The sequence below is a fragment of the Mus caroli genome, chromosome 6 (genome assembly GCF_900094665.2).
Source record: "Mus caroli chromosome 6, CAROLI_EIJ_v1.1, whole genome shotgun sequence".
NCBI classification, from domain to species: Eukaryota; Metazoa; Chordata; class Mammalia; order Rodentia; family Muridae; genus Mus; species Mus caroli.
Genome location: NC_034575.1, coordinates 95,222,689 through 95,240,561, shown reverse-complemented (window position 1 = coordinate 95,240,561; position 17,873 = coordinate 95,222,689). Strand labels below are relative to the sequence as shown.

Genomic DNA, 17,873 nt, shown 5'->3' with positions numbered 1-17,873 from the left:
CCCACCTTATTGTAGAAGTGAAAATATTGTTTGTCAGTTTCCTTTAAATGATAGAGAAAAATTCCTGATGGTGTTTTGGACTCATGACAGGAAATGTTCTCTTACCTGGAGGTGTGTGGCTAATTAATGGAAGCACGGCTAGTTGGCTGCTTCTCTAGGTGAAGGTGAGGTCGCATTGAAATGGTGGTGTTAGAGATACTCTGAGGTGCTCCCTCTCAGCAGTTTGGAGTCTAGCCTAACATATTTTCACACATGTTAGATGACACTTTAACTCAAATTTCTGATGTTAGTGTGTGTGTGTGTGTGTGTGTAGGATGAGAAATTAAATAACTTCTTGTCCCTGGATTTTTGTGTTTTACGAATGTCCTTTACTTTGCTCAAACCATGGAAGCATAACTCATATTTTAATACCATGTACATCTGTCCATCTATCTGTCCAAGGGCACTTGGTAACTCCCAAGTTACTTAGCTTTCCAATGGCTCTTACTGATTATCTATCTAGCTATCTTATTTTTTTTTCTGAGACAGGGTTTCTCTGTGTAGCCCTGGTTATCCTGTAACTCATAGAGGCTGGTCTTGAACTCACAGAGATCCCCCTGCCTTTGCCTTCCAAGTGTTGGGATCAAAGGCATGCACTAGCAACACCAGCCTGGTTCTTATTAGTGTTTTTAAGACTTATTTTTATTAGTTGAGAGAGAGAGAGAGAGAGAGAGAGAGAGAGAGAGAGAGAGAGAGAGAGAGAGAATATGTGAATGTGAGTAGAGGTGTGTTCCAAGAGCAGCCATTGATCCTCTGAAGCTACCATTACAGGCTGTTGTAAACCACCCAGTGCTGGAACTCTCTTGCTCGGCTTCTTTGTAAGAGCTGTGTGGACTCTCGTCCTTCTTTCTTAATAATCTTAAGAGCAACAACAGAAAAGGTCGATGAATCTATTAGGCCTTTTTGCTTATCTTTTAAGTTCCTTTCGTTAAAAGCAGCCAGGACACATGACAGGCATCATCGTGATAATTTTGAGTTCTTTTTCTCTATTTCACCTTCTTTTTCTCTTAAATTCCTCTCGTTAGTTTCTACTACATCTGGAAAATGTACGTGACCCATGACACTCAGTCTCCAGTTGCCTGGTCTTCCGATTCTGTGAGATGAAAAGAGGACTGTGGTCTGACACCATGGAGGGGTCAAAGAGAGTTAAATTAAGATCTGGTTTATATGAAGTTGGGAGCTGGAGATGGTGATGCTGTTTCCCTGGAGGCTGCTGCTGTAATAAAGCAAATCCTATGCACAGCCAGCCATTTCAGCCTCCTGGGCTTTGTAGGGTCACCGGTTCCTATTTGGTATTTCTACTAAATGATTAAGCTGGGATTCCAAATCACATATTTGGGGCTGGCGATACAGCTTGATGGTTGAGTGCTTGCCTAGCATTCGTGAGGCCCCAGGTTCAACCCCCAGCATCCACTACAGCAAAAGTGTGTGGAATTAGATCTTTGATATTTTTCCCCCCTAATTCGGGTGATTCTTTAGCAATTTTCATCACCGTTGCTTTGGAACATTCACCAGTTTGTCTGGTTATTTTATAGTCAGAATTCAAGGCCCAAGTCAAAACAGTAAACACCAAATTGTCAGGCAAATATAGCACTGAGGTATCAGCACTCTGTGAATTCATTTATTGGCGACAAGAGATTTATTTAGTCCATCCCATGGAGAATGACTTGTCTTGGTCCATAGTGAAAGGGAAGACACACACTCCATTTAGCTGCTCCGTGCCTTAGCTGACTTGTTTGTAGGAAGAGATAAAGCTGATCACTTTGATATGACAGGTATAAATGGTAGTGCTCGTGTGAGTTGGTTGGACGTGTGCATGGTCACACTCATGTGACATGGTTGGCCTTGTGGATCGTCACACTCATGTGACATGGTTGTCCTTGTGGATGGTCACACTCCTATGGACATGGTTGGCCTTGTGGATGGCCACACTCCTGTGGACATGGTTGGCCTTGTGGATGGTCACACTCCTGTGGACATGGTTGGCCTTGTGAATGGTCACACTCCTGTGGACATGGTTGGACATGTGAATGGTAGCGCTCATGTGAGATTGTTCAATGGTGTTTTTCAGTGTTACAGTGGCCCATTGGATGCTCCCTGTGTTAGTGACTCTGTCATAGCTGTGATAGATGCCATGACCCAAAAAGCAAGTTAAGGAAGAAAGAATTTATTGAGCGATAGAGAGTGCATTATTGGGGAGTTGGGAGAGGCGTGGCATGAAATCAAGGACAGAAAGTTGGTTTATCGCATTTTACTGTCACACAAGAAGCAGAGAGCAAGAAAGTAGGCTGAGGCTTCAAACCTTCACAGCTCACCCCCAGTGACATGCTTCCTCCAGCAAGGTTCCACAACCTTCCCCTTTCAGGGCCACTAGCTGGGCATGCATTGTTCACATACATGAGCCTATGGGAGCCATTTCTCGTTCAGTAGACTGTGTTAGCCAGAGAAATCTTTAAAACACATAGTATACCAAACTCACCCAGAGAAATTAGCAGGAGGTGTTATTTTCAATTTCATGGATGGTTCTTGAGCATATGAACATTTAAAAAAATAATAACAATGTTTCATCTATGGATTTGCATCATGTTTTATTTCTTGGCAGTGACGTTGAGCTGGTCTCCGAGTGTGAGGTAACTGGTGTGTTGTGCTTGGAGAAGCTCTCTCCCTGAGTGTTCAGCTTCGGATGCGTCTCTGGGCTCTTTATTCTTTCTTTACTTGGGGAGCTTTCCAAGTTCTCAGGGAACATTTAGGACCCAGCTTAGTACAATAAACTCCAAGGTACCCTTTCCTTATGTCTCCCAGGGTGTTGTGTAGCATAACAAAATGTGGTGCACACACCATTACGGGGCACCATTTCCTTCTCACGTCAGACAGTTTTCACTTCTTTCTTTGAACTTCCCTCCCCTTCCCTCGCTTCTTTTTTTCACCCTCGAATGTCTCCCTAGGTATATATTCATTGCATGTGTGTATTTGTATGTGCCTGTTCACGTGTAGCTTTAGGTGCATTTACGCCATAGAGTGCGTGCCTGTGATGGCAGGAGAAGGTCCTTGGGTGTCCTTCAGTCTCCTTGCACTTTGTTTGCAGCATGGTCTATTGTTTGTTACAGTGTGTGCTGGGCCAGCTGAGCAGTAAGCTGTGTGTGTGGGTGGGGTGGGTAGATGGGGGGGGTCCTCCTGTTTCCACCATCTATCACACCATAGGCGTGAATGCTGGTAAGCAGTGCTTACCACCTCTGGCTTCCCACAGTGCTGGGGAGGAGATCTTTAGAGCTACTCAGGGCCATCTTTCAGCCTCCTCCTTCTTTTATCTTTTATCTCAGTATTCTGGAACCTTTGTTTTGTAGTTCCTCCTTCACCCTCCCCGTTTTCATTCTTCTTGCTTTGGTCTTTCTATTCTTTCAGTATTTATTTCTTCTCTCTGAATAAATTCAAAAGTATCAACCTTTTAGAGCTATTTGCCAATGAGTTCCTCCCCTCCCCTCCCCTTCCCTCCCCTCTCCTCTTCTTTGTTTTTAGTCTGGCTGTGGTTTGATTTTCATTGATCATTTACTGTTTGCCCTAGCTTCAGATGGTCTAAAGTAGGCTAGCAGGGGCTAAGACCTTCTCCAGTGTGAAGGGGCCAGCTAGTGTTCTTCTTCAGGTCCTCTGTAGAACTGTCCCTCAAGGAATCCCAGGGACTTTCCAACTCTTCTGTTTGCCCACAGTCTGTTTGGTGCCAGGCTCTCTAAAACTGGAGAGTATATGATAATGGTAATAATTTGATGTTATGGTACTAGAGGGTGGCACTGTCACTCGGATAATGGCATAGTAGTGACTTCTCAGCTTATTACTCTTTACAGTAGTTTGGGAATTCAGATGGCCCCCGAGTTCTCTTTCTGACTAGAGTTTTACAGAATGGAGTTCTGCACAGTCTGTGCATCAGCCACGTCTGCCATAGTCATTCGTGTTAAAGTTCTTCACTGTGTTAGTGGAGGTGAGCGCTTCATAAGTGCTCCCTGCTGAGAATGTGTTCTGGGCTGGGATGTCAACCAAGGGAGAGTCACTCATTCCATACGTTTTCTAATTTTTTTTTTTTAAAAGCACACCGTCAATATTTTTTTCTTAATTGAACAGTTTGTTGAACAGACGGGTGCTTTAATTATGGTGGTCTAAATTTACACACATTGCGGTGGTATTTTGCTACATTAATTACCTTACTTGTCAAGAGTAACAGGTAATTACTACATCAACTCACCCTCCTGCAGTATATGGAAACAGAACTTTATTTGAACAGATCCAGGGAGCCAGAGTGTAGTCCCCAGCCCTTCACTCTCTGCTGAGGGACGACAGCATTGCTCAGCTTACTGGATGACAAAATGAGGAAGAGTTTCTCTGTCTCTCTTTGTGGCTGCCCATCTAAGATATGTGTCCAGAGGCACCATGGGTCCTGGAAGTGTGCACACTATAAGGAAACCGTTGAGATCTCTGGTTTTATTCTCCCCCCCTCTGATGTCCTGCAGAGATCACGATGCATGACTTTTCCAAGGCCACACAAGAGTTGCATCCATTTCCAAACCTAGATCAGCTCCAGACTCTCTGTCCTCCTCACTGCCATCATTCCCCCACCTGTGTGAAGCACACTGCATCTTAATGATTTCTGTTGCGGGCATTGAAAAGCCTTTTGATAGGGTCTACTTTAACTATTCATTCAGTCACTAACCCATGCCGTGGCTGACTTAGAGAGCTAAAGTTTTAAGCCCGTGTTCTGTTGAATTGCCAGGTACAACTCCTCTCATCTGACTTCCTCTCCATTGTTCTTGATGTCAGCTTTCAGGACAGGCTGTGTTAAAGTCCCACTAGAATGTTTTCTTAAGGCGTGAACACTTTGGAGCCGATAGGATACCCTTAGCCAAATGATGCCGCTTGACCTCTCCTGGCTTCCATAACTCAGAGAGGAAAGGCTCTCCGTCAGCTTGTAGGCATGGTACTGGCTGCACATAGTGACATAATGCATGCATACTGTCTGAAAAGGCTTTGTCCCCTTTCTAGTCAAACACCCGTGACAAAACTACAAACTGTGGTTAGCACAGAATACTTACAAGTGGGTTTTCAGAGCCATTCAAGGTAGAGAGGCTCAGCTTTCGGTACCTGCTTTTCTTCTTGCAACTTGCGCCATGGATGGGTGAGATTATAAAGATGTTGAGGGTCAAGGGTACCATCTTGCAGAGATCATAGGAGATGGCTTGTAGAGGCCAGAGTGCGTCTCGTGGAGGTTGCTCTCAGGACGAACAAAGGAGGATTGATTTTCTCCAGTCCTCAGCCCACTTCAGTTTCTGTAGTTTTTGCCTGGTCTCGTGTCATTGTAAATCACTCCGAAGCTTGTCATCTGTTCTAGCTTCACGGAATTGGCTTAGTAAGTAATGCATTGATTCTGCAGCTATCTGTCCATCCAGTGTCTGCTGTTTGACAGACATCCTTCTGTTTCTGGCAGGGCAGGGTGCACAGCAGCCATTTAATGGGAGGAGTCAGGCAAGCGGGTGAGGTGAAGAACTGAGCTGCTTCTGTGTGATGACAGTTCACAAAGGACGGACAGTGTGAGAAATGTGTCTTGGAGGCCCCTCAGTCTGTTCACAGAAGGCCTCTTGGAGAAATTGACTTGATTTCAGATCTGCAGACTTAGAGTCATCTCCATGAACTCAGAGGAGGTAGACAAGCGCACGCAAGCAGAGGGCGTGACTGAGGAGGAGCAGGAAAGTCCATGCGACTGAACTGGGACTGGAAATGGAGGGATGAGAGGGCTGGGGATAGAGCCGCATTAGGGTCTTGTGTACCATGGCCAAGGGCTGGCTTCCCCTTCACCCTGATAGATGGCTGTGGGTATTGAAGACTTCCAAGTCTGGTGCCAGAAACAGCTACTGCCAGGGGAGTGGCTTGCAGTTTCTGGAAGCTTCCCAGGGAACGAGACCCTGGTATCCTGAGTGGGAAGAGGAAGTCTAGAAACTGCTGCACTCCACACAGCTCTGCTGTTTCTGACTGAAGCAGGAGTCCCCATCATCAGCACCTGGAGCCATCTGTATCACTGGGGTTTAGAAATTGAAATCTTCTGGCCTCCTCTTAGCTTTAGTGAATCAGAAGGGGCCTAGCCACCTTCCACACTTAAGGAGGCCTCCGCGCAATGCCAGCGAGACAGAGTTGGTGAATTGGACTGCGTTTAATGCCTGAGACATTGAGAGCTCTGGAACTCCAGTTCTTTTGAGAAGAGTGAGATTATGCAGAAGCCATTCTGATACAGGAGGAACTGAGGCTCCGGTACTTCCATCTTGTGGCTTTGTGGAGTGAAAGAATGAATACAAATCTACTTTTGTTTTTGTTGCAGGATAGCAAAGGTTTGTCTAAGGGAACAAGTGGGTCCCTAAGAAGGATAAATGCCATGGTAGAGGACGCAACACCTCCGATTCTTCTGCTGCTATTTCTCCAGATAATTTAGACGCCCTGTTTTAGTGGGACTCATATTCTTCTCCCCGTCAGTGCGGAAAAAGTACACTGTCCCATCACGACACTTGGGTGAATGTAACAGTGTGCCTAGACTCTCTCTTACTCAGTGAATTTGAACTTGATTTGGGTCTGAGAGTCCTGCCACTCAGTTATCTATTTTTTTTTTAAATTTAAATATTTGCATTAATATTTTGAGGTTTCATATATTTTTATATTTTATCATAATCACTCCCAAATCCTCCAGGATCTACCCCACCTCCCTAATCTCCCAACTTCATATCCTTTAAAAAAAATAAAACAAAACATCAATAATCCATCAATTCTGTTTCATGTTGATCACATACATCCAGGTGTGGGGCCACCCACTGGAGCATGGTCTACCAAAACCACACCCTTTTGAAAACGGGCCATCCTCCCCTGAATCCATCACTTGTCCACAGGCTCCTCAGTGAGCCCCTCTCCCCTGAAAACTAGAGTGATGACTGGTTTAGTCTTGTGCAGGTCTCGTTCAGGTCACGCCTACAGCATCGTGTCCTGAGAACTCTAGTCCCCCTGATGTTGGGCTCTTACAATCTCTACCTACCATGCCCTTATATTTTTAAAGTCACTCTAGAGAGAAGATCAAGACCTACTTTTGTGCTCACATGTGTCTTTTTCTTAGTGGGGCCAGTGCAGAGCTACGCAATGCTTCCCTGCCGTCCACATAGCCCTGTCCACCCACCCAGCTCCTAATTACCTTTAATGCCTTGTAGATTATTCTTTGTGCAAAGCCTTTTCTCACCTGTACAGGGTCAAGTCTGTGTTAATCATTTCCATATGCTTTTGCTAGTGCCTCCTGGTAGATGTGGAGTTGGAAGCATAGAGACCTCATTTGTCTCAAATTTGAGCAGGTCCCACTTCTAACATAGTGTCAACACACGGTAAAGCACTGAGGAAGTGCCTAGGCAGCCAGGAACTCAAGAGGCAGAGGCAGAGTTTTTTGAGTTCACGGCCAGCTTGATCTGTAGAGTGAGTTCCAGACCAGCCATGGCTGTAGAAATGGGGAAGACAAAACCTAACCAATGAAAAATGTTCTTTGAAAACTGTCAGGGTGATGAATAGAAGTAGGAAGGACACATGCCTTCCCTGAGAGGATGCATAGAACAGTGACATACAGTCCTGTACTAGAAACAAAACCAGAGATGAGTGTTTCCCTCAGATAGATTCTGCTCCTGTGTCAAGTATGTGCTATGGTAGCTGCTTCAACAAGCCGCACGTAGTTTTTGACAGCCTAATAATAAAAGATGTGAACGTGTTCCTGTTGTGTCCATAGACACTGACGAGCCATTGTCATGTGGATTGTGGTGTCTCTTTGGCACACAGGACTTAGGCTGTCTCCCTGTTAGTGTTGGCAGTGGTGAAACTGTGTTTGCTGACCATATCATTTGCCAGAAATGACATGCAGGGCATGTGGCCACCGTAGCCTTCTGCTGTGGCTAGCAAGAAAGCCAAGTGGAGTTAGTTGCCTTATGATGGTCCCCTTGTCCGTGTCATTGTGTCATTTGCTCCGATTGTTGATTAAAACAAAGGTTTGTGATTTCTGTCTTGAGAGTCTACTTGTCTGGGGGATGGACAGTTCTCAGCAGTTAAGAGTATAGGCCATTCTTCCAGAGGTCCTGGGCTCAATTCCTAGTACCAACATGGCAATTCACAACTATCTGTAACTCCATTCAGTCCCAGAGGATCCATCACTCTCTCACAGATATAGATGCAAGCAAAATATCAATGGACATAAAAGTAAATATGTTATATAAAAAATATATCCTATTTGTCACTAAGTACTCTTGACTTTCCAGGGACCAGAAAGAATGGTAGCATTTAAGCCTTTATTAATGTACTTTATTTTATAAATGTATGCATTCGTGCATGTGTGTGTGTGTGTGTGTGTCCATGTTAAGGCCAGACAAATTGAGGTGTCCTATCTGGATACACAATGAATTCCAGTCTGGGAGTTAGGTGAGACCCTGCCTTAAATTTTAAATAAATTAAGAGAGGGGACCTAATAAAATGGAGAGGTACCTAGTTCAGTAATGAAATTCTTATTTAATATGATGTGCAGGGTGGTGGATGTAATGCTAGGGAATAGTGTGTTGTTTCTTCACTGTCCTGCTGACCAGGGTGGTTCTCAGAATAGAATTTAAAATCTTGACCTGGCCTGCCTGCCTGTCCTCCCTCCCTCCCTTTCTCCTCCCTGCCTTGCCCCCTCCTTTTCTCAGTGAGAAGTTTCACTTGAGAGGAGAGATGTGAGGCTAAGCTGGAGGGTGTCTGCAAGGCTCTTAAATCTTGCAATCCATAGGTTTTGGAGCTCTGTTCTAAGAGCATGGGGGAACCATGGATGGATGGTGAAAAGCCTACAAAAATCTTGTGCGTGCCCAGCATTATCTTGTCCAGCTGACAAGGAGTACAGTTGAGGTCCCCTCCTTCCTTCTGCATTCAGTACGCTTATCAATCACAAGCCTGCTATTTCTAGTTCAAAGCAAGCAGTTTATTTGGACTAAATATTTATGAAATGCTGAGCTTCGTGATCAAGATGTATTTTGTTTTTAATGAGCAAATGACTCAGAATTGTTTGAAGTTATTAAAAGACAAATGACTGTGTGCCATCATGGGAAATGGACAGAGGAGAAAGTAGAATTCTGCATTAAGCATTTTATTTATGGTCTAATCCACAAGCAATCTGATTCTTTAAACAGGATGATTTAATTTCTCTTAAAGGCTCAAAGTATAAGAATTGAATTTATTTATGGACTCTCATTAAAGGGACTTTAATGAAGTCAGGCAGTCTACACAGTTGCTTCAAGGAAAGCTCACTGAATTCCTAAGAAGAATCAACACCAATCCATGCAAAAGGTGACACAAAGTGTCAGTACCCAAGACACTTCCAGCCCGCTGCAAAGCCAAGTCTAGCCAAGTTCGTAAATGGCTCTTCTGGACAAGTCTTTAAAATTGTATAGCTAATATTTCCTTGCCTTGGAGAAATCCAGAAAGCTAAAAATAGTAAATAAAAAGAATGTCTAATCCCTTCTGTCCGATTAATTCTTCTTGATCTTTCCTGCAGCTTGTTTTATGTGCTTAAGGACTAGGGCAGGTTAATTTTCCTGTCTTGCTTATTTTCTGTCATGTCCCAATCATCCCCATAGCTTTATTCTTAATGGCGACAAAGTATCCCTTTGTCAGGCTGGACTGTGTTCACTTGCCTCTTGTCCAGTTTTGATTGATGGTTTAGGTAAAACAGAGTCCTAAGAATTTGTTCATTTTACGTCTCAAATCGTCTTGAACCCAGCAATGTTAAAATAAAACATTAGCTGGGATACAGATTCTTGCATTATCTTCTCTCTGTTATGTATCTGTGTGTTGCCGTCTAAAATAACAAATAAGAAAAACAAGCCAGATCTTGGTTGTAACAATTCTCCGTTCTCAGGGAACAATGGAGGAGTACACTGCTTGTTTTCTTTCTGTGTGTCTTGTGACTGGACATTTAGTTCTTACCTTAAAAATTGCTTAGCAAAGCACACCCCCCCCCCCAATCAAGGAAAGCAGTTTGGGTCTAATTTACAAAGCCTTCATGCCTGGCTTTGGAAGTCTAAGAGAATATTATTCCCCAGTTCTTAGAAGTTGTGATTCCACTTATATTTTAAAGTATATATAGATATATATTACGTATATAAAGTCTTTTTAAAGTTTTAAGGTTCCTCTAATTTCCTTAGATCAACAGAGGCATTTGATCATATTAAGAGCAAGAACTTTAGGTCTTCTTATTGTTGGAAATATTGCTTACAGTTTTGTCTCAGCCAGTGCTCTATGTGGCTTGCGAACACAGGGAGAGTAGCTGAGGGAAGGAATTCTCTGCAGTGTGTCAGAGTTCGCTGGAAGCTGGGCTCTGTTCTACAGCTGTTGTATCCTGAACCTTTGTCACATTGAGGCTATTCTTTTAACATCAGGAATTTATTCCTGGCAGCCAGAGATCCTGCATGAAAAGGCCAATCAGAGCTGTTTCCCTATTACGTTAGAGGAGATCTTGTGTGTTATGAGTGTATGGATGGATATGCAAAATACTCAGCTTTAAGGCAGAAATGAGCAAATCGTGGCACTTGAACCAAACCTCCTCTTCTGACTTGTTTTTAATCAATAAAGTTTTATTGCAAAGCGGCTACACCCATTTATTAGCATTTTGTTTCTGCTTGCCTCCTTACTGTGATGGTATAGTTGAGCTGTTGTTAGAGAGGGTTTATGTATGACTGTAATCTGTCTGTCTGTATTGTCCGTCCATCCGTCCGTCTGTCTGTCTGACAGTCTGTCTGTCTATCATTTGTCCTGGAGATTGAGTGAATCCATGTGTCACGTGCTTTTCAGACATGCTATATCTCCTGTCTCCAATCGTCCTTCTCCTCTTATTTTAATAATTATTTTTTTAAAAGCAGGGTTTCTTTTTTCTTTTCTTTTTTTATTGGATATTTTCTTTATTTACATTTTAAATGTTATCCCCATTCCTGGTTTCCCCTCCAAAAACACCCTCCCCCATCCCCTCCCCTCTCCCCCTGCTCACCAACCCACACACTCCAGCTTCCTGGCCCTGGCATTTCTTTCTGTAGCCCTGGTTGGCCTGGATCTCACAAAGATCCTCCTGCCTCTGCCTCCAGAATGCTGGATATAAAGGCATGAACTATCACACCCAATTCGTTCTTAGGATTGGAATAAAATATAGTTATATGCCTTCAATATATTAACAGTATGGATATAGAAAATGGTTACTTCCCAAGAGCCTCAATAGATACTTGTTTTGCTCTGAAATGGTCTTTTAAAAATCACCTAGAACATGTAAAATCCCTCCCCCTGTTTCCTGCTTCTCTTACCCTCTGTATCTGGTTGGTCCTGACCATTTCTGCGTTCACAGCTGAAGACTTCCCCTCCTGTTGTAGTGGAAGTGATATTTGAATTAGGGAGATGCCATTGGGTGGGTTTTTTTTCCCCTTAAATCAATAGTGTGAATGTTATTATGGATTATGTATGTTCTCTATAAGTTTTTCTATGGAATGCAGGGGTGAACTCAGCTGGTCTCACAGCTTGAGCAGCTGTGTGGGGCAGGCGCTTGCGTTGCACTCCTGAGAGGCTCTATATTTTCATCCACACAAGGGGAAGCACTTTAACTCACTGGCTTATATCAAGATTAGGCGAGGTAAGGCATGCCTGGTACATCTTAAGAATGTGGTGGGTATTGGTTCTTCCTCCCCTCCTGTCCTTAGTTTGGGCAGAGGAGTTGTTAACACAACTGTAGTGTATCCTTAGGGGTTCTCACCTGCTTGTGCCTTGGCATTTGGTAGTGCTTTCCATACGTAGAGTTTGTCCAGAGATTGAAGCTGAAGCCCAGGAGATACTGTACCTGTGTTACAATAAAATACTAGGCCAGTGGGGAGTAGGGGTGGGGTGAGGGTAACAAGTGCAAGACTCTGGGTTTGGTGCTCACCAGTGAGAGTGGAGATGAAAATTTAGGGGCTGAGAGGGAAGGAGGGCAGAGAAAAAAAAATAGAGCTGGTAGGACAGTGTCTGTGTAGCATATGGAAGACCTATAGTTTAGAGCTTGCTGGGGAAGAGAGAAGGGAGAGGGAAGAAAGGATGGAGGGAGATAGAAAAGGAGAAATGACGAAGAGGGAACCTAACAGAGGAAGAGTAAAAGGGAAGGAAGGCAGAGAAGGGAGGGAAATGAAGTGAAAGTAGGCTTGGAAATATATATGAATGGATGGATGGATGGATGGATGGATGGATGGATGGATGGATGGATGGATATGAATCATACAAGTAAGTTCAGAGAGATAGTACAGCACCAGCCTTACTATCGTTAGAACCTAGAATAAAGAAATAAGAAGAGGGAGCGGGCACTGCTGACAGTGGTCACAAAAGAGGCTTCGCTCGGTACTTTCTGCTTCTCAGGTACCCTTAGGTTGGCACTGGTTCTGAGGGTAGAGTCGCTGGCCAAGGCTCTGCTCTGTGTGTCCTGCCTGTCATGGTTTCAGTTTAAGGCATTCTGTAAAGCTCTGTGGGTCCTTTTATGGCCCTGGGTTTAAGACAACCTGTAATACTACTCCCCTTAGATGATAGGAAGTCCCACTGGGTCTCTGGACCTTCAATCATGGAGGGGGACTAAGGCATCAGAGTCAGAAGGTAGTGAGTGCATCCTACCTTGGTATGTTTAGTCAGGACTTGGTGGCAAGGACCCTCACTCACAGCTTCGAGGGGATAGGGCAGCCAGCCCAGCTCTCTGCTTAGAGAGAAGGAGAACTGGATTTGACAAGCACCCAGCCACTCTGACTGGGTGACTGACAGTGTTTTACCAGGTCATGGTGGGGCAATAACTACTTACTGGAAATGCACGCTATGGAGATGCTGACCCTCTGTGAACCTGCCTGCTATAGTTGCTCGTGGAAATAGCAGCCCTGGAGACAGTCAGGCTGCTCGGAACAATGGACCTAGATACTTGTTGAAATGTGCTTACAAACCAGCCAGCCGTCTAAATCTGCTTCCCACATGTTGTGCACTGTTTAGGCATCTTGACCCTTCTAAAAGTGGGGATCTATCTTGGGCGAGGATTCCAAGTGCATGTGCGCCGGCATTGCTGCATGTAATGACACTCATTCCCGAAGTGATCTATGTGGGCTCAGACTTGTTTTGCTATTTTATAAAAATCCAAAGTCATATGCGGTGTTCAGTAGAATTCTTTATCCTGAGTGGCAGACAGCGTTTGTTGAAATATTTCTTTAATTTGAATTGCACATTCTATGATGAACCACTTTGGGAGCAGTCTCCGTTTTATCATCCCTTTAATAGATGTAGGCCTACCTTTTAAAAAAGTTATTCATTTTAAATTATTATATGAATATTTCAGGATTATAATCATCATAAAATGAAAGAAAATTTGTCAGACCAAAATAGAAATTTAATTTAAGATAGAAATTGATTATAAGGTTTAGTTAGGACTAGAGACGTGCATAAAAGGGTATTTTTAAAGCCCTCCAGCTATACAGTTTTGTTATCATTTCAGAAAAATCACAGATGTGTTTATTGATGTCCTTGGTGATCATATTTGAGTCAGTTTAATTAAAGGCCAAACTTTTGTAAGGTTGAAAAAGCAAAGTAAGCCTTGTGTCTGTCATCCATGGAGACACGAACTTAAAGATCTGTACTCAGAGTCCCCAGATTACTGTCACCAAGCAAACACCAAATGCAGGGAGAGACAAATCCCAATACACTGACACAGCCATGCCCTGGAGGGTCCCAGGCCTGTCCGAGATACGTACGCATCCCGGTCTGTTACTCCTCTATACACAGCAGTCCAGACACAGAACCTGCCCAGATACGGAGCAGTGGTCAAGTGAAGACAATGTGGTATACAGGCACAATGGAGTTCTAGGTTTCTATTAAAGGATAAAACAAAACAACAACAAACACAAAACTATGTCAGGTACAGGGAAAGGATCTGAGCTGGGGGTTAGCCTGTGAAGTGAAAGAAGCCAGACTCAGAGGACATCAAGTTTTCTCTTGTTTGCCGAATTTAAGTTCAAGTAAACAGTGGGGGTGGGGTGGGGGGGAGCTGTTGAAGTGACCAGTGGGAAGGGCAGGGGAGCGTACTTGGAGAATGTGAGCAAAGTTATGTGTGTGTGACAGCGTCCTGGGGAACCCCATTATTTATGCATATTACATGATGCCCTGGTTCAAAGATGTCTAAGATTTGTAAGAGGTAGATGGCACTCCTGACTGGCACTCTTTGACTGTGTTGAAGTTCCAGCGGTCATGGTCAAAAAACAAGTCAAGCTAGTTTATAGGCATGCATGTGTGATTCTAACATTCCCTTCTCTTTCCTTGGTATCCTTCCACCTGTCACTGGGTCCTGGGTGACATGTGAAGCAGGAAACAAGTTGACCAGGTTTGTTTTCCAGTCAGCTCTTGCTTATTTTTCTCTGGTGGCCCTTTGTTTCCATGGGGTTCAAATTTACTATTCATGAGACCCATTTTAATCAATGACCGTATCAGACAAATGGAAGCTAAGCGCTGGTTAGTATGGTGGAAATAAACATGGGCTCTCATTAATGGTGCTGTCTGAATAATGAGGTGAGCGCTGTGTCCTGAGCTACACTGAGAGCAAGCAAGCTCCTCACTGGAACGACAGGATGACAGCTACGTCTAAGCTACAGTCATTAGTGGGCCCCGCCATCAATGTCATGGTACTGTGTCAAATTAGTTAGTGTCCCCTTAGCCGAGAAGCTGGACCTACAAATTATCCTCCCACATCCCCGGAAGCCGTGTTTGTGAAACCCACGATCAAGTGTGAGCAAATTATTAACACGGCTCATAAATTAACTAGTTTACAGGCTTATAACATTTTACAAGTCGATAATAAAGGGCCCCAAAGTTCCCCAATGGCTCTGTCCTGGTGTGAGGACCAAGACTAGCCAACTTTCTATGTGAAGCTGGTGGTTGGAAGAGGCACAGCTCCTGGGGTCTCAATGTCAGTGTTGGGTGGTATTCTCCAGGAATGCCAGCAAGTGTACTTCCATTGAGGACCACATAATGAAAGTCATTATCTCATTATGCTGATGAGTGCATGACAATGGTCCTTTCTCTTGGTGGCAGTCGTTCCTTCAGAGATTACATCTGAATGGTCACTGCTCACCCCAATGGACATTTTTAAAAAAATATTTGTGATGCATTCTTATGTTTAGTTTGAGAAGAATAATGACCGCATAGCTTAGCTTAGAAGAACTAGGATTTGTGTGTGTGTGTGTGTGTGTGTTGGCAGCGTAGGCGTGTGGGTAGGTACACAGGCACACGCTCACGTGACCATCATTGTGCACGTGTGTGAGGAGGTCATTGTTCTCGTGTGCTTTCCCAGTTGTTTTCTAAGGTGGATGTCTCACTGAGTCTGGGGTACGCTGATTGGGCTGTGCTGGCTGGCTGGCTGCACAGACCTCTCCCACCTCTCTAGCACTGGGATCTTGTATATCCTACTGAACTCATCTTCCTTACTGCTTGCCTGGCAGGCACTAGGCTGCCTGGTTCATCTCCTAAGCCCTTGAGTCTCCCATGCTCAAGCTGGTCTGCCTTGAACAGTCTATGAGTTGCCAGCCTCTGGTGCCTAGGAAACAGGCTAGTAAACAGCCTGGTGAAGTCTGCCTGAGGTTATCTGAATCTAAAAGAGATACAGACCCAGGTCGTCATCTCTGAACTCTCCTCTGTTTTTTCTTGACAGACAACCCACGTGGTTTCCCAAGACTTGTTCTCAGACTTTGAAGTCATAAAACTTCACACATCTTTTCAATTCTAACTTCTCAGTTTGATTAATCTAGGAAATGGGTCCAGTCATCAGATGTTACTTGAACATACTGAGCATACTGTGGGAAGAGAAGAACACTTATATATCCTTGAAGTACTCACACCGCACCCTGATTCTGCTTCGTTTTGTTCTCCTAGAGCATTCGTTCCTTCTGTAGGCTCCACAGCAGTGGAGATGGTATTATGATCACCTCAAGGTTTCGTGGGAGCCTTTGACAGGCAGCTATTCTGACATAGTCAGCAATTGCTCAAAGGGGGATTGAACCTACTTGGTAAATAGGACACTCATAACTCAGCCAGACCACAGAAGCCCATAGCTTCAGCACACATACCTGCCCCCATGACAAGTCTGTGTCCTGGCCTCTACTAGCATGTGGAGACAGTGTGTCTGGCTCACGAGCAGCAGCTCACCTGCCTTTTCAGGGCACCTGTGTCAAGAGGGATGCATTTCCTCCTCGACTCTTCTCCAGAATATCTGAAGCCAGGTTAATGGACCCAAACCTGAAGCAAAATCTTTGTTTTGCATGAGTGTTTCTTCTTGCTTGTACTCCCAGTACCTGTGATCATTATAATTCAGATTGCATCCTAAAAATGTGGCTGGAGAGATGGCTCTGTCTGCACAGTGTTTGTTCCCGTGAGATTGGACTGTGCATTCATATCCCTAGCACTTGCATGAAACAGTGGCATGTGTCCTTCAACCCAGAGCTGATGAGAGAAGAGACAGTTGAATGCCTGAGGCTTGCAATCCAATTAGTCTAGGCAAATGGGTAAGCACCAGGTTCAGTAACAGACCCCATCCCAAAATAGTTTACAGACCTGATTGAGGGAGTCCTCTCACTCTGACCTCTGTCCTCCATGCACATGCACACATGTATATGTGTGCATATGAGTATATACACACACCAAAATAAAAGACACTAATGAGCACATAAGGGAACCAGACTATGGTAGGGAATATCTATGCTCTTGAGAGCCACAGTTGTGCTTGGTTTTTCCTCTTCCTGATTCTAGCAGAGGAGGGGGAATCAGGGCTAAGTTCATGTGTGAGGAAAACAGCTCTATGAAACAGACAAAGTCCCTCACCCTAACCCTTCTCTCCTTCTTCCCCCAGGCTCCTTCTGTGTGCTGCAGTCTTGTGGCGTTCTGCAGGCCCCCTGCCAGTGACCCCAGGCTTTTTATGGCTGTGAGACTCATTAAAAGCTCAGGGTAAGTGACCAATGTCTGTGTCACCAGAGAGTAGAAAGAAAATTGTGGCTCACTTGCTCTAGGATCAGGGAAGAGTCCCAAAGTTGGCAGGTACGGGTCTGCTGCCACTTTCTGTGACAGTTGTAGGAAAATTGTATCTAGAGATCCCTTCAGGGTTGGAGATGAGAGCTCAGTGGGTGAAGTACTTGCCTTGCCAGCATGATGGCCTGAGATCATTCCTCTGCATAAACAACAATAAAATCCAGGCATTTGCTTATCATCCCAAACAGAGTGAACTAAAAAGAATCCCATTTGTGCCTGGTTGTGGGCCATAGTTGTAGGAAGATGTCGAAATGCAGAGATGGCTCACATTGTTTCAAAGGGACCAGAGAGTGACTCTCGTCACCCTCCTGGGCCACGGTGTCTTTTGCAGTTAAGCACCTCTGCTATTGGTTAGCAGAATTAGCCATAGGTACTTGAAAAAGGAAATGGGTGAGGTCACTCTATTCCCATGAACCCAAGTAGTTATTGAGCTATTTTGACCCAGGTTTTCCTCCCCCATCCTCTGATGTATCAAGGTTGGGGTACTGTCCCTGAACTTGACAGCTCATGGGGGACTAGTCACTCTGACCTCGAGCAAACTGAATGTGGAAGATAGGAGGATTTGAAGTACCTGCCCTTCCGACCTGGCAGACCAAGTGAAGCAAGGTGGGCAGGATGTGAAAGGCTTCCTTCCATGTGAGGAAGGAAAGCTCTCCCGGCGTCTCTCTCGCTCCCCAGTCACCTTCATTGTCATTAGCCAACTAACCCAG

The 17,873-nt window shown here is 44.5% G+C and overlaps 1 protein-coding gene across 5 annotated transcripts in view; it reads left to right on the top strand.

The window, feature by feature from the left end:
• Foxp1 (forkhead box P1) overlaps positions 1–17,873 on the top strand; it is a 601,333-nt gene that overhangs the window by 201,299 nt on the left and 382,161 nt on the right. For 4 of the 5 annotated variants that reach the window (XM_029478349.1, XM_029478348.1, XM_029478347.1 and 1 more), the window contains one exon: positions 16,988–17,082. The exons of the other annotated variant lie outside the window; for it this stretch is intronic. The gene's annotated coding sequence lies outside the window, so the exon portion shown is untranslated. The remainder of the gene's footprint in view (positions 1–16,987; positions 17,083–17,873) is intronic. 5 annotated transcript variants of the gene reach the window in all.